Genomic DNA, 16027 nt, shown 5'->3' on the forward strand with positions numbered 1-16027 from the left:
TACTCTTATTGTTTACTTTTTAGTATTAAAGAATGTTTTAAAAAATGTATATTTTGAAAAAGAATGAAATCAGAACAATGCGAGCTGCCAATTAAAAGTTTGCAAGCCACGTGAGGATTGCAAGCCATGCTATGAAGGGCTCTGTGCTAGACCTATGGTGGAACATGTTTAAGTGTCTTGATTTTGACCCATCTTTTTTCTAAAACAGTGGTGAGCCTCCACTTAAAGAGGCGACTTTTTGACCAGGTGATGCTGGTCAAGCGTATGGAAGAGGAGAAATTAATCATTGTGAAGGAGATAACTCAGCATTGTCAATATCTGAGAAAGGCATTAGACAAATTGGACAACCTCCTTCATCAGATTAAAGAGGACACCAAGAACCATATTATGTTCCACAAATACTTTATTTGTATTATTATCCAATACATCAAATATATTGATGCCACTGAGCAGTAGGATGTTGTTGAGTGTTCTGTAATAATTGCATTTTTTCCTCAACTCTAAAAACCTTTATTGAATCTATTCAGCTTTATTTTTTTTTTCAAAAATGTAAAGCATCGGAGTTGGACATTCACACTGCATTACATGTTACCAACTTCAATGTTCATTAAAAGCTACACAATTTTCAATCTCATATTTCTTCACTTTTTATTTTAGCTTTTCCCAGAGAGATGACGGAAGAGGGATACAAGGGACTGCACTGCTGTCTATTACGCAAGCGGCACATTCTGCAGCAGAAACTGAGCGTAGTCACCAGCACCTACGCTCGTGTTGACACAGATCCCTCCTTTTTCGTGATGGAGGAAGACCTGGAGGAAGACATGGAGGACTGTGAAGAGGACAACAGCAGTCCAGAAGTTTCAGAGGGAGAATTGTAGATTGTACAATGTCCCCTAAAACGTCCTCCAGGAACCGTAAAACCTTTCCTGGCCTGAGACTATATATTTGTATATTTGTGTATAAGTTGAAAATTGCCAATTGTGATGTTCAGTCTGAAGATTTTATTTAGCTTGAATCCCTCCAAGTAACTATTGTTCATTCAATCAATCAATCAATCAATCAATCACATTTGTGCACAAAGGCTTGACACATCTTGTGTCCAGCTGGAAAACTGAAAATATTTGCATAATAATAGTCTTGACTTTTCACTGAGAGAGATGTAATTTAAGGTAATTAGACTCTGTGTGGAAAAACCTATATTATGCATATTATTATTCAAATACTATTTTTTTAATACATCTTATATGTGTGGACGGGATCCTTTTACAATTGTGCTTTTTATGATGAATTGTTCAAACATAAACTGTGACCTAAAGAATTTAGTTTTATTAAAAAAATAAATGACAGTTTAACCCACAGCTACTGTGTCTTGTTTTAACCCTACCTATGCCAATAATAGAAACATTGAGCAAAAATAATTACATAACTTATTTCAAACAAAATGTTTGTGTGCAGGTTTTTGTGTGGTTCATAGTCTGCCCCAATTCATACACACAGAGTGCGTGGCTTATTATTGATTAAGTAAGACTATTTTAAGAATGATGAATTCATATTCAATATCATATATATTCTTATATAATATATTTAATATAAAACTAAATTAGCATCTTCACATTTAAATGGCTTTTTTACAGGGACAGTGGCGTTTGGAATCGTGATTGTCACAAAATTTGAAGCTTTGCGACTGGCTGACTGGAGGACCAACCAGGAAGTATTTTCCTCACTGTTAACGTTTTCTTTTTAATATCTTCAACATTTCTCAACACAAAACACTAATGTGTCCTTGATAACTGAACAATTCGATGGGCTCATGTTAAGGCCATCAGTTTCAATTATTCCTCCTTCAATCATGAGAAGTAGGCCTAAAGTATTTCTTTTTTTTGGGGGGGGGGGGGGGGTGTCAGTTTTTGATAGCGAGAGTGACTACATTACAAACTACAGGCCTGTTTCTTTACTCCCCCAATTTTCCAAAATACTAGAAAAACTTTTTTCACACAGACTGGACAAATTCTTTGAAAAACACAACCTCCTTACAGAAAGTCAGTATGGTTTTAGAACGGACAGATCAACATCGCTGGCACTAATGGAACTAATAGAACAAATCACAAACTGTATAGACAATAAAAAAATAGCAATTGGAGTATTTGTTGACCTAAAAAAGCATTCGATACCATCGATCACAGCATATTATTAAATAAACTAGAAAAGTGTGGTGTTAGGGGAGTTGGGTGGAGCTGGCTGGCGAGCTATCTAAGAAACAGGCAACAGTTTGTGCAGATAGGTGACCATAAATCTGACTTCATGAATATTACATGTGGGGTACCACAGGGGTCAATATTAGGTCCGAAATTATTCATATTATATATCAATTGTAACGGAATAGGTATCTTAAAGATATCGAAAATAGCTCTCGTAATAAGGGGCACCACCTTCGTATGAAGGAAAAGATTTTTACTTAATTGGTTGTTTGATTAGCCAATTAATAAATCAATAAATCATAATACTTAATGAATCAATACATTTCTGAATCAGTCAAATATCTAAAGTTCATGGCTCTACGGTTCAATAGATCCCCTGTATCACTTCAAAGAATAGACATACACAATTGATTGAGTTTTATGGGTTTTATTAACTACACACTACTAATAGATGATGTATAAATAAATGTGATGATACAATGCAATATGAATTCAAGGGATTACTCGATATAGCAACATGAATGAAAGATGATGGTGAATGATGAATTTAAATGAAAGATATGTAATTATGTGGAAACTAAGTAAACTTAGCCTATAAGTTTTACTGAGCCTTACTTTTAAAGGGAATTTGAATTACTCAATCTGACATCAACCCTTGATTAATGCAATATTTGGATCCTACTTTCATCCGTGGAGGGTCTCTCAGCTGTCCGTCCTGCAGAACCACGCGTACGCACACCAAGTGGAAGACCTCAGAGAGCGTCGCAGGTTCGGATTCGGATTCCGGGTCGGCTGGCCTTCGTCAGTCAGACTGCCTTGGTTCCGGTCGTTGTCCGCTGGCAGACTTTGTTCCTCTCGGTTATGATGAGTCGTAGGGTTGACAGACGTTTGTCTGCTCAAAAAGTTCTCTCAGGTTGATGAAAGATGGAGGAAGGGTCTAATTTAACTAGCTCTCTTTCTGGAGAGATCTCAGCGTCAAAATCATCAAAAATGACAAAAACAGGCTGAATGCAAAACTTAATGACGTGTTCACTTAAAGGGCCTTTTCTCTAGACGTTGCTGGTGAAAGTTACAAGATTACAAAACTTAAGAAAACCTAGATAAAGAATAACTAAAGATTAAACTAAGTGTGTGAGGGGAAGAAAAGAAAAGATGGACAGAGCAAGACCGCTGGTTCGGGTCATGCTGAGTCCGGTTCAGGTCATGCTAAGACCAAGACCAAAAGGGAAGAGAGATAAGAGGACAAGAGAGAGATTCATGAGTGCAGCTGGGTTTTGTCCCTGGGGTGGGTTTGTGTGTCAGCCAATCAGACTCATCAGAGCTCACTCTGAGGATCTAATTTCCAGCTTTTTATCATGAAACTTTTCATCATCATCATTCATTCAATATTTAATCCTGATTATAAAATGCATACTATAATCTATTGACACAGAACACAGGATGTATTATTCTGTTATTAATATGACATCGGCTTGATTCATCAAGCTGCCATTCATTAAAACCTGAAATATGATCAAGCATAACACATTGTTATTCTACTTATTCCATGATAGATAATTGATTATCACCAAAATGTAAGCATAACATCAGTGTAACACTTTCTCACATTAAACAAACATTTTCATACCAAAATTTAGTAAGTAAGTAAACTAAAGTAAGTAAGAAAGTATAATCACAGTTCTCCAAATACACATTTATCTATGATCGCTGTAATAGCTGTTACAGTGGAGGTTTAGGTAATTGATAATGATATAAGTAATTGGTATTGTTTAAACCATACTTTTCACTAAGATGTTCTTATTTAAGTATTTAACACTCATTTTCTCACTTTCATGCTCTGTGTGGTTTCAGGAGACACAGAGGGGGTTGAACTCAGGAATGTGTCTTTTGATTTACGACCGTTAGTTAGTTAGTCAGAAGACCCCCACTCCGGGTCTGGGGTAGAAAAAAAGTCATTGTTTCATGCCTCGGGTTAAACCTTATGACCGGAAGAATGGGAAGATGGGACAAACCGGCTCATTCTTACACGGTCCCTCTGCAATTAGCTCAAAGCCTTCCATATGGACCGATTCTGTCCCATGTTAAGGGATCTTTGTTTGTCCAAGAGAGAGACCCTGTTTGTCTCTATCAGACCTGGTTCAATTTCCTCATCTGAGGGTCAAAGGTGACTCTGACCAGAGGATGTTCTGAGCAGTACTGATGTCGTATTCACTACACAATGACATATGTAGAGTTTCGCAGATACTGAAATTTTTTTGTTTGCAGACGACACTAATATTTTTTGTTCCGGTGAGAATTTGCAGCAGACTTTGGAGACGATCACAAATAAATAAACTAAAACTATGGTTTGACAAAAATAAATTATCATTAAATCTAAGCAAAACAAAGATCATGTTTGGGAGACACAAAATAGATTGTAATGTAGAATTGATAACAGACAATACTAAAATAGAAAGGGTACAGGAAATTAAATTCCTTGGTGTGATTTTGGATGATAAAGTCTGCTGGAAACCTCATGTTGGCTACATACGAGCAAAACTGGCAAAGTCTGCGGCAATTCTATAAATCGCTGCACACTCTATATTACTCATTATTTTTGCCATATCTGACTTACTGAGTCGAAGTTTGGGGAAACACCTACAAAACCACTCTGCAGCCGATATGTACAATACAGAAAAGAGCATTAAGGACAATAAACAAAGCAGGATACAGAGATCACACAAACCCACTATTCATAAAATCACATATGCTGAAATTTTTGGATCTGGTCAAATTCAGAACGGCACAAATAATGTACAAAGCGAGAAATAACCTATTGCCAAAAAATATACAAGGAATGTTTTGTGAAAGGGAGGGGGGATATAATCTAAGGGGAGACCTAAATTTAAAAAAAACCAAAGGTCCGAACAAGTATGTGCGTATCGAGCTGTGGGGTGACTTTGTGGAACAGTCTGGAGACAGAAATAAAACAAAGTGCAAATATAAATCTGTTTAAAAAAAGGTACAAAGAAATATTTTTAAACAAGTACATGGAAGAGGAAGTCTGTTAACGGAGGACAATGAAGGATGAGGTACAGGGATGGAGGTGTTTAAGTGACTCAGGTGCAAGTTGTTTGTATGTGTGCGTATGTATTTATGTTGTTTGTACATAAGTATGTCTATCTATGTATGTTTCTGTACATGTGTGGATGTGTATGTAAATATGGGGATGTGTATATATGCGTGTATGTGCGTATGTATGTATGTATGTATGTACATATATGTATGTATGTATGTGGCTATTAATTAATTACCCATGAGCCCCACCTCACGCACCCCGTCTCCCGCCTCCCCTGATACGCACACACACACGCCGTTGAGTGATGTGTTAAATGAACTTTTCCATGATATTCTAATAAAAATATTAGGGCTGTATGTTATTCATGAAGTTTGTGTCAAAGAAGTAGCCCTTCGTATAACTCAGTTTCAAAAAGGTTGGTGACCCCTGCTCTAAGCCTTCATAATTCTAATAGTCGCCTAACTAAAACACATGTGACTAGTGACTAGAAAAACTTGACTCAAAATCCAAACACTTTCAATCCTTGAAAATACCACATTAAAATTCAAGCATTTTCAAGGATTTCTAGCACCTGGGGGAACCCTGCCAGCCGTAAAGATATTAGTAAACACATTATTTTACTGAAAGTGTACCTTTTTAGGCTATGAAATGACAAATTGTAAACAATTATAAAAATCAAGTGTATATGAACGAACACAGCCAGCCCATAAACATATGGCTTTAATTTATTACCATTTGCCATAATGATCATTAACATTCTTAAAACAAATTCAATAAACCAACAAAAACAAGAGAAAAAAATGGGATGGTGTTAAACTAGAATGTTGTCTTTTGGCTCCCAGGAGTTTTTCCACTTCGCACCACTGTAAGACAGACAGAAAAAAGGGGAAAAAACTATTACTGTCACATTGTTCGTAACTGTTTGGAATATATAGTACTATGCTGACACATCTGTTTACAATGAGACATGGAGTCTTCAGGTATGCATACATTATATCTTTTTTATCCTTTTTTATACCTGGGCATAATCAAAAATATTTATGATCCGCATACTGAATTTTGTGAAACTTTTGAAATTTTTTAACTACTACTAACTAAGAATAACTAAGTTCCTTGTAAAAGCGTGATAAAAGTGCACTTTATGCGTATAAAACACAATATACTGCTCTACATGCTGTAGAGCAGCATTTACATAAGGTAAATGTTTAAATTCCAAGTAAATGTTTAATTTCCCCTATCCTTTGATTGCTGTGATATTGATGGACTTGAAGCTGTAATGGTGTTTAAAGACGTTATTGGTTGATCATAGGCAGAAAAGGATAGATATTCACACACTGGATTGTAGCTCCCAATATAATATTGGGAGCTATAATCCAGTGTGCGAATATTCAAACTTTTCTGTCTTCAAATTTAATATAATCTAGCACCTGGCCTCTAAAACAGGTTGGATGTGCACTACTACTTTACTGAGATTGGTTGATAAGGGATTTGTGTGAAAAGGGCTACTTAGTTTATCTGATGTAATGTAAATAACCCTTAGATCTGAATTGAAAATGTAAACAACATAGATAATATATAACAAAACTTTGTACACCCCTGGTTGATATTACAGCCTGTATTCAGGGGGTCCGATACCCCGTTCTCCCAGAGAACCCCCCACAGGACTCCTCGAGGGACACGGTTGAATGCCTTCTCCAAGTCCACAAAACACATGTGGACTGGTTTGGAAAACTCCCGCACACCCACAAGGATCCTGCAGAGGGTGTAAAGCTGGTCCACAGTTCCACAATTCCACAGTTCCATCTTTCTATCCGACGAACCCTCCTGTGAGGCCGACTATATTTAGTCCTTCCCCACCAGAGAGGTGACGTTCCACGTCCCTAGAGCTAGCTTCTGCAGCCGAGGGTTGGACCGCCAAGGTCCCTGCCTTTAGCTCACAATGCACCCAACTCCTTTGGCCCCTCCTACTGGTAGTGAGTCTGTGGGAGCGGGGTCCCATGTCACCTCTTCAGGCTGTGCCCACCAGGCCTGGCTCCGGGGGGGGGGGGGGACAGGAGACCATTTATTTTATTCATCATAAGGCAGAGGTGTCAACTCATTTTCATTCAAGGGCCACAAGCAGCCCAATTTGATCTCATGTGGGCCGGATCATTAAAAAGATGGAAGGAAGGAAGGTGAGAAGGAAAGATAAGGAGAAGGAAGAAAGGACAGGTGGAAGGAAGGAAAGAATAAAAGTGAGGAAGGAAGAAAGAAAAGAAAGGTTGGAAAAGAAGACGGGGAGGAAAGATGAAAGGGAGAAAAGAAAGATAGAAGGATGGGTGGAAGGAAGGAAAAGAAGACAGGAAGGACAGATGGAAGGAAGGAAGGAAAAAAAGACAGGGAGGAAAGTGAGCCAAAGTGGAACCCTCGGCGGGCCGGTTCTGGCCCACGGGCCGCATGTTTGACACCCCTGTCATAAGGGGTCTAGTGAGCTACCCTTTGTCTGGCCCCTCTCCCCGGACCTGTTTGCCATGGGAGACCCTACCAGGGGCATAAAAGCCCCCGACAACTGTGCTCCTGGGGTCATTGGGACACGCAAATTCTTTCCATTTAATACAATTTTATTTGTTTTTAGACAAAACCCAAGAAGAATTAAGCCAATTCACCTGAATATTTGACAAATTAAACTATAATGAGAGGTCCATATTTTAGAACAAACTGCAACTAAAGTCAGCACTCCCTTCATTAGTGAGACTGCATTTTGTGTGCCTGCCTTTCTTCATCCTGGGCATGGGTGATTCCATTAGGGAACAAATATGTGGAAAGATGTTTTGTCTAAATGATTACTTTCAGGTGCCCTTTGCTGGAGGTTTTTGTTGCTCCACCTTCCTTTTTATAATACTCTAAATCTGTTATATTGGATTCAGGTCAGGGGACATGTTTGGCCAGATCAAAGTTTTCACTTTTTTATTCTTTAAAAATACACTTTTTGTGTGTGTTTACCAAAATACTACAAATATGGTAAGTTAATACAATGATCGATTGAATGAATGATTTTATATTTTAGTGATATTGCAGAGGGGTGTACTCAGTTTTGTTACTGTAATCAAATTTTATTCTAAATCCAATCCAGTGTAGTACACTGGCCAAAGATTATTTGACTATGTGACTTATTTGACTGCCATGTGACTTGCTTGACAAGCAGACTTTGCTGTCACTGATCAAACTGATGATAAAATTGAAGAAATGTTTATACTTGAGTTAGTTCTGTTTCCCCAGCAAAATCATCTAAAGTAAACTTTAGAAAACATACACACCATCCAGAGCAAGGATGCCACTGCACCAAAACCTCGGCACGGCCCTTAGTGAAGACAAAGACATAAGGTGAAATTAATAAAATGCTCTTTCAACAAATGGCAATACTGGTAGACTAATATACATGCTGAACTGTCAATCCAACCTTAAATATATAGTATGTAACTTTTACATATAAATTAATATCTGTTACATTTAGGCCATTACCAAATAAGTCATAAGCACGTATCGTCAGTTATTTGTTATTACCATGGTAATTACTCTCACTAAACCCTAAAGTATAATGACTATCTAAAAATCTAAAATGTGCACAAAGATTAAATATTGATAAAAGCAAACACATTTTTCTGTTGGACAATTATATGGTTCCACAAAGGTATTTTTATTATCGTTTTTCATTCATTTATAATTCCTTTTGAAACAAACCTCCCTGAGTCTTTCCCTCAACACTTTTTTGTAGGGAAAACTGGATATCCCTTGATGAACGGGACAGTCTGAAATGAATTAAAAGATGGTAATAATTTGTAGGTTGAACAGAGATCTTTGTCATGAGGGTCAAGGTTATAGAAACTATCCCAATGAAACAGAGACTTTTTATCATCAAAATGACTGCTAACTGTAAACAACTGAACAGGGCTGCGTTTCCCAGTTTCAATGTACCTTAGTGCCTATGAAGGTTACTAAGGGAAACCCTGGATGCTATGAGTGTTTCCCAGACTGTTCCTTAGCGGCTGCCTTGAGAAGGAACTGTTAAGGTACATTGTAGGTTGGAGCAGTCTGTCACTGTGGTTCTGAAACGTGTTTAATCCCAGGCGGATCGATTTTGTCACTTATGAATGAAGTTTTAATATAACGCGGAAGTGGTCTTCACTCGGAGAACCCACAACTCCCCCCTTGATTTCCTGCAGCCTGGAGGACTACTCGTTTTGGCGAAAATTAGTTTGTAGTCAATAGTCTACCTTACCACGATAGGAAAGAGGCATTTCTTATGTTTTAACAATGTTTCGTTTATGAGCTATTTATCGCTGAAGTTCGAATCTGCCAATCTCTTTCTAACTTTACCCAAGTCTTTAACACCAGAAATATTTGACGCGCCGTCATAGCATTGTCCTCTGCATTTCTGAAATGGCAGTGAGAATCTCAGCAGAACATCATTCAGCAGCTGGAACAGTGCGTTTGCTGTGGTTGTTGATGTCTCGTAAAATCCAACAAAATGTTCCTCTGGCTCCAGATTTTCAGCTACAACACGAAAACAAATCGACACCTGCTCTCTGACTGAAATTTCGGCGGTTTCGTCCATTATCACAGAAAAAAAACTCACACTTGATTTCTTCAATCAGTGTTCTCAGTACGTTATGGGCCATAATTTCTGTCATCTCATATAAAATATCATGTGAGAGCCACTTGTTCTCTTTACGTGCAAGCCATGACCGTAACTCCGGGATATCCTGAGCACGTAAATGCAGTAACTGGATCAAGTTGGAATCCTCATCCGTGCTTCCTCGGATGGCCAAACCCTGACATGTAAGATGTTGGACCGAGGATAGAATAGCTAACAAAGCTGTTCTTGCATCTGACATCCGCTTTTGTTTACCGGCAGAAATTGCTGCGGCAACATTTACACCTGCATTAGTAGCAGCAACAGTGCTAACTGCAACTCTATGCAGATTGGACTTTTCGTGAGTTTGAAATCTCTCCAGTGCTTTGGGCCAGCTTGAAAAACCATCCTGTACAAAAGCTTGCAAAGACTCTTGGTCATGTGTTGTGGATGGACGAGGGGCGCCCATGTTTTTGGCTGCAGTGCAAAATTCACAAAATACCTTGTTTTTTGCATCTTTGTAGATTATCCATGGGTATTTGCCTTTCCAGCTAGCTTGAAAATTCAACCTTTTTTTTTCTGCCCAACATCTTTAGGCGACTGCTACTGTCCTCAATCATTTTACTTGAGGACGGTGTCGGGTCACTGCTAGTTTTAACAGCAACAGCTCTTTTGGCGGTTTATCTGACATCACATCACAATGCAATGTGTTGCTAGGTAGCGGGAAGTGTCATTAGCCAATCAGCAGTCTCGCTCGCCAGACGCTCCTCCACAGAAGAAAGCCAATCAGTGACAAGTGTGCGCCGGCGCACGTGGGTGCTCGGAAATCTCCGTGGGTGCTCCGCAATCTCCGTGGGTGCTCCGACCCAAAGCACCCACAAAATCGGCGCCCCTGTGTGCCATGATTGGTAAATTAAGTATGTGATGTATAATACTATAACGTTGGCACGTTTTGGCTTTTCTATTCCTGGCTTTGCACCTGTAACGTTACCTGTCGTGAAGTTATCTAAAATCAACATATTCTTAGCAAATCATTTTGTGTTATTGGGAAGGTTTAAACGACCATAACGTTAGGCACCGTTATAGTTAAGCTAGCTTAACTTCCTCGCAGACCTTCAAAATTATTGTACTTTAGCGGTAATAATTTGCAATCTCCTTTGGTTAAGGTCAGATATTATGAAAATGGATATTAAGCTAAGCTAAATGTCACTTAACATTATGATGTTATAATGTTCACGCTAGCTGACTTTTGGCTCTTACATTATTCCTAGCTAAGCATAGTAAGCTTAGTTACTACATTAAATGACGAAACAACACATATTCTACTGCTTTCAAAATGTTTTTTATCACTATTTACGAACCACTTACCTTTATTAGCTTCAGAGGGCGGTATGTCATCTAATAAATTCACAGAGGCGACACGTATCTGTGGCATATCTCTCATATCTCTGGAGGACATGTCGCCTCCTGCAGTAAACCTACCACGGTGATGGAAAGTAAGAGAGCTACTGGACTTTTGAACGGCTTGTTTAACTTTAAAAAACTTCGAGACGGTTCAGTTGACGAGTCAAAAGTAAAATGCAACCTGTGTCAAACGGAGTTTAACTACCACTGGAGTGTGTCGAGTTTGAGTTAGCACCTCCACACTAAACACCCAGGTGCAGCCAAGCGAGGCTCAACTCCACCAAAGTACCATTTTGGAGTGTGGGAGTCGCAGCAGAGCCGTGATCGATTCCCAGTTAAGACACTCTGGTAAGAAATGCTTTACATTATGGGCTTAAAACTGCCTTGAAATGTAAAATAACAGGATTTTAAACATGCAATTCAAAACGCGATTAATCACGTTTAACTATGGAAATTCTGCGATTAATTGCGATTTTAAAAATTAATCGTTTGACAGCCCTAAATGAAACATAAAAAACAGAAGTTGAATTTCTTATTTAAATTATTTTAAAAAACAACAACAGGAATACTTTGTTACAATGCAATACAAACTATTTACCTTTTCCCTCTCTTTACCAATAATTTTTCAATTATTTCAAAACTATTACAGCAAATGTGGCGAAATTGTTCTGTTTCCAACATCAATGGGACATAAAAAGTGGGCATATGTGTATCTGTGGATGAATAAGTGGCAATTCTTCTATCTTACCTTCGCTGTTTTTGTGGTTAAAGGGGCTAAATACGATTTGAATTTCACCGCTAGACGTCGTAGCTCTGGACTGCGTGCAACCAAAACAAAACTAGCTAAGGGGTACACCCCCCCCCCTTTCCGCTCACCTCCCCCTCGCTCTCCGTCCGCTCCTCCTCCTCTACCTGCCTGTTTTCAGTGAAGCACTTTCCATCCGTGATGAAACAGCTGACTCAGGACACAACGGACCGTTGTCACGTCAAGTAACGAAGTAAGTAATTCAAGCGAGAGTAACGTATTAGTAACGTATTTCTAAAGTAGTGTAACAGTTATGAGCTTTCCGATGCTAACGTTAGCTAACTGCTAGTAGTTGAAAATTAACAAGCTGAACATAGTAGCGAAGCTAACAACTTCACATTGATCATTTCTGTTGGATTTTATGAGCACTGCTGGCAAACAGACATTTGGATTTTTGTGCACTTGTAAAAAATATTGACCAAGACACGTGTTGCTAGTGTAATGTAGCCAGAGTCTGGTTCATCAACTGTCTCTAAGGTAGCTAATGCTAAGTTTGTTCCTCATAAAACTATAACGTTATATTATAATTGTTGCTGCTCTCTTCATAACTGATACTTTGATTTTGGTTTTGTTAAGGGCAGCAGCAGCAGCATCATGTCGGCTGAGGCAGCTGCAGAGTGTCTTGCCTCCTCAGAGGAGCCGGTGTGTGCTGCTCAGATGAGAAGAAACAGAGGTTTGTATCATCTGTGTTTCTATGCATTTGAAGTCAATTGTAAAATATCAACATAGTGTGAAACACCAGTTTTTCCAGTGTGTCTACATCATGATTTACTTTTCAGTGTACGTGTTGTTCATCTTATACAGAGCCTGTTTAAGACTTGACCCTTGAAAGAGCCTTTTGGACCTGCAGCCAGGACTGGTTTCTGATGCTCTGATGATGCAGCAGGGCCATCATGATGCTCAGCTGCCATGCCATACCTACCTCTGACATCTGCAGCAACATGCACCCCACATTTACAGGAACATGCATCATTTAGAGATCAAAGGCAACTCAGTCCTGTTCAGTAGACTCCTAACATGTTTAATTAATCATTTATAATAATTTATGTTCAGAAGTTATTGTTTAGCCTATTCATTAATGAGTAAACACATATTCTTCAAAAAATGATGTGTGGGTCTGCTTCATTCACTAATAACCTAATTGTGAAACACCATAAGTTTTCTGCTTTGTGGTAAACAGTACATCAATTTACATTTCACTTGTGTATGGTCAGTGATTGAATTACACTCTCTAAGCAGTAGTGAACTAAGCCAGTGTTATCTACAGTGTTACAAAGGATAATGTTGAAATGGATGAAGCATGAATATAATCTCAAATCATGTCAAGTTTATTGGTGAGCAGTATTGCACAGTCAATTCCAGAAAACAATGTAGCCTCAACACATGGGGCGGGTGCGCTACCCACTGAGCTATGCTTAACCCATTAATTGCATATTAACTGTACATTAATTGCACTACTTACGCATTGAGCCGGTCCGCGATTGTCTGCCAGGCTTTCTCCCTTTCCTTGATTACAGTGCTTTGTGCTTGTGTTGCCTTTTATTCTTATAATTTCTTTAACCTCATCATGAAATTCCATCAGGAGCTGTTGTTCAGCGGCTGTGAAGAATGACGCAACACCTTTCCATTTTCCAATCAGTGATTCTGTGATCGATGCCATGGGTCTATTTGAGAATGCCGTGAACACGCACTTATCCCAACTATCTACACCTGGCTTGACATAGCCGCGCCTTTTCATCCTGGCTCAGCAAACGTGCAACCGAATAAGCCAAGATGCTCCGGTCAGACTAGATCAAGCTGCGCTTGCTCAGTTATCCTGGATTTCTTTATTCTACTTTTGTGCAATACCCCTCTGATGTAAATACACCATTAGTGGTTTACATAGCAAAAATAAAATTCCTGAAAGCTAATAAAGCTGTATTTCGCATATAGCCCCTTTAAAAGTTGTGTGTGGTTGCTTAACCACTTAACACACGCCCCTGTTTTTTATACTGTTAGCCTAAACGACATGCCCAAGTTGTGAGCAGCACAGATCCCACATAGTTTGAGACTCGGAGATATGTCTGGTATCATTGGAAAGGAAAAACTCTCAGGATTCTTGTAAAAGTGTCTGTGTGATTCTGTGACTTACTGACAAAGAGTGGCAGAGGTTACAATGATGGGGTTGTTTACTTGCCCACAGGTTTGCCTTTACAATGACATGTCTACAGACATTCAGGGACCTCTCAGCGGGATATAGACACAAGGAGGCCACAGCCACAGGCCTTGGCTTCATGCAGTCCAAATTTGGAGTCAAAAGACCAAAAGAATTTTTCAGAATTATTTTTCAACAGGTATGTCCATGCGTTTTCCTCAGGTCCTTTTTGGAGACTCCAAATGGACACTTGGTTACCAAAGCTGTATAACCGCAATCAAACACCTATAACTTCACATCCCCTTTGCCTACAATCAAAATCTTGGTCTCTAATGAAAGCTGACGCCATATTATTATTATTATTATTATTATTATTATTACTATTATTATTATTACATATAACCATATTTTTTTGTTTGGCCATATCTATCTATCTATCTATCTATCTGTTTATATTGGTATAAGTCATATGTTAAGTCGAAGAAGAACCAACCGTGTACCAAAATGCTGTGTGCGTAATGATATATGGTTCAACTCTTTTACGCACAGGGCGCACGCCGGTTACGCTTGGAGTTTGTTTATGGACAGCCAAACTTAATAGCTTAGTGTCATACTCTGACTATTGGCTAAAAGGTTATCAACTTCATTTCACCGAATATTTCCATAGGCTAGAACAGCAGTCAATCAAAGCCATGTCGTCATTGTTGTCGGTCACATGTCCTCATTGGCTTTGGAGACATGCGCTGCCTAAACCTAAACACAGATTGGCTTGTGTGTGGTGTCGTCAGAAGCAGAAGAGGCTCACGGTCGTACACATCTAGTCACGTGTACTCTGAGACGGACGTGCAGGTCAGGAAATGACGTAAACGGACTGTATATGGTTTGTTATTTGTGTTATTACGTTACGTGTTGGACTAAATACATGGACATATTGAGGAAAGTATTTCGGTTTTATGGAAACGGATTTCATATTTCACAAGAATGGATACTTGGCGAGCTGTACAGAAAGTGCTGAGTCATAAGATGATCGTTGTGGATAAAGGGAAGACTTTGAAGGTATGTAGGCATTATAGCTTTTCTTACTTAGCTCAGGGGCTAGCCGAGCTAATCGCTAATACTATTACGGCTGTGAGCAACCATATAAGTCGTGAGTGGTCTTGAATGAATCAGGACAATCTAAGCTTTCCAACGATGTACGGCATGTATATATATGTTTAAGGGTTGGTGTTTAAAACATCCAGAAGAATTTGTGGCTACCTCCTAACATCCGTCCCGTCCCGTAGACGGAACAGCGTGCGTTAAGTGGTTAATATTATTTGAAACAGCTACTCCAATGTCTGTGGATGATCTTGAGTCGATTCAAGCCAATTTCCATTTATTTACATGAGATGAATTGCTGTTAGCCTGCCTCACAGTCTTTTTCTCCATCTAGTGGTTGAATTGTGCTATTGTGGTGTTTAACAGATTAAGTTCCCCTTAATTACTTACATTTTTAATGAATTGTTCAAGTATGATCATAACGATGGAAAAACGCAACTATCTTTTTGCAACTTTCACATACATCTTCTGTCACAAACTAGCCCACATTCTGATGTTTTATGATTTTTTACTGAACGGTCATCTGAAATTCATCTAATCAAATCAAAAAATTAAATAGCCTACTGACTACTGATTATTTTGTTATTATAACACAAAAAACAAAAAAGCCTTTTCATATTTTAATTTCAGGCGGAGATAAATAATACAAAATGGCAAAAAGGGCCACAGGACTGTATTTGATTTTAGGCAATTATACAGCACATTTGTGCCAGCCAAC

The sequence above is a fragment of the Scomber japonicus genome, chromosome 4, assembly GCF_027409825.1.
Source record: "Scomber japonicus isolate fScoJap1 chromosome 4, fScoJap1.pri, whole genome shotgun sequence".
Taxonomy (NCBI): Eukaryota; Metazoa; Chordata; class Actinopteri; order Scombriformes; family Scombridae; genus Scomber; species Scomber japonicus.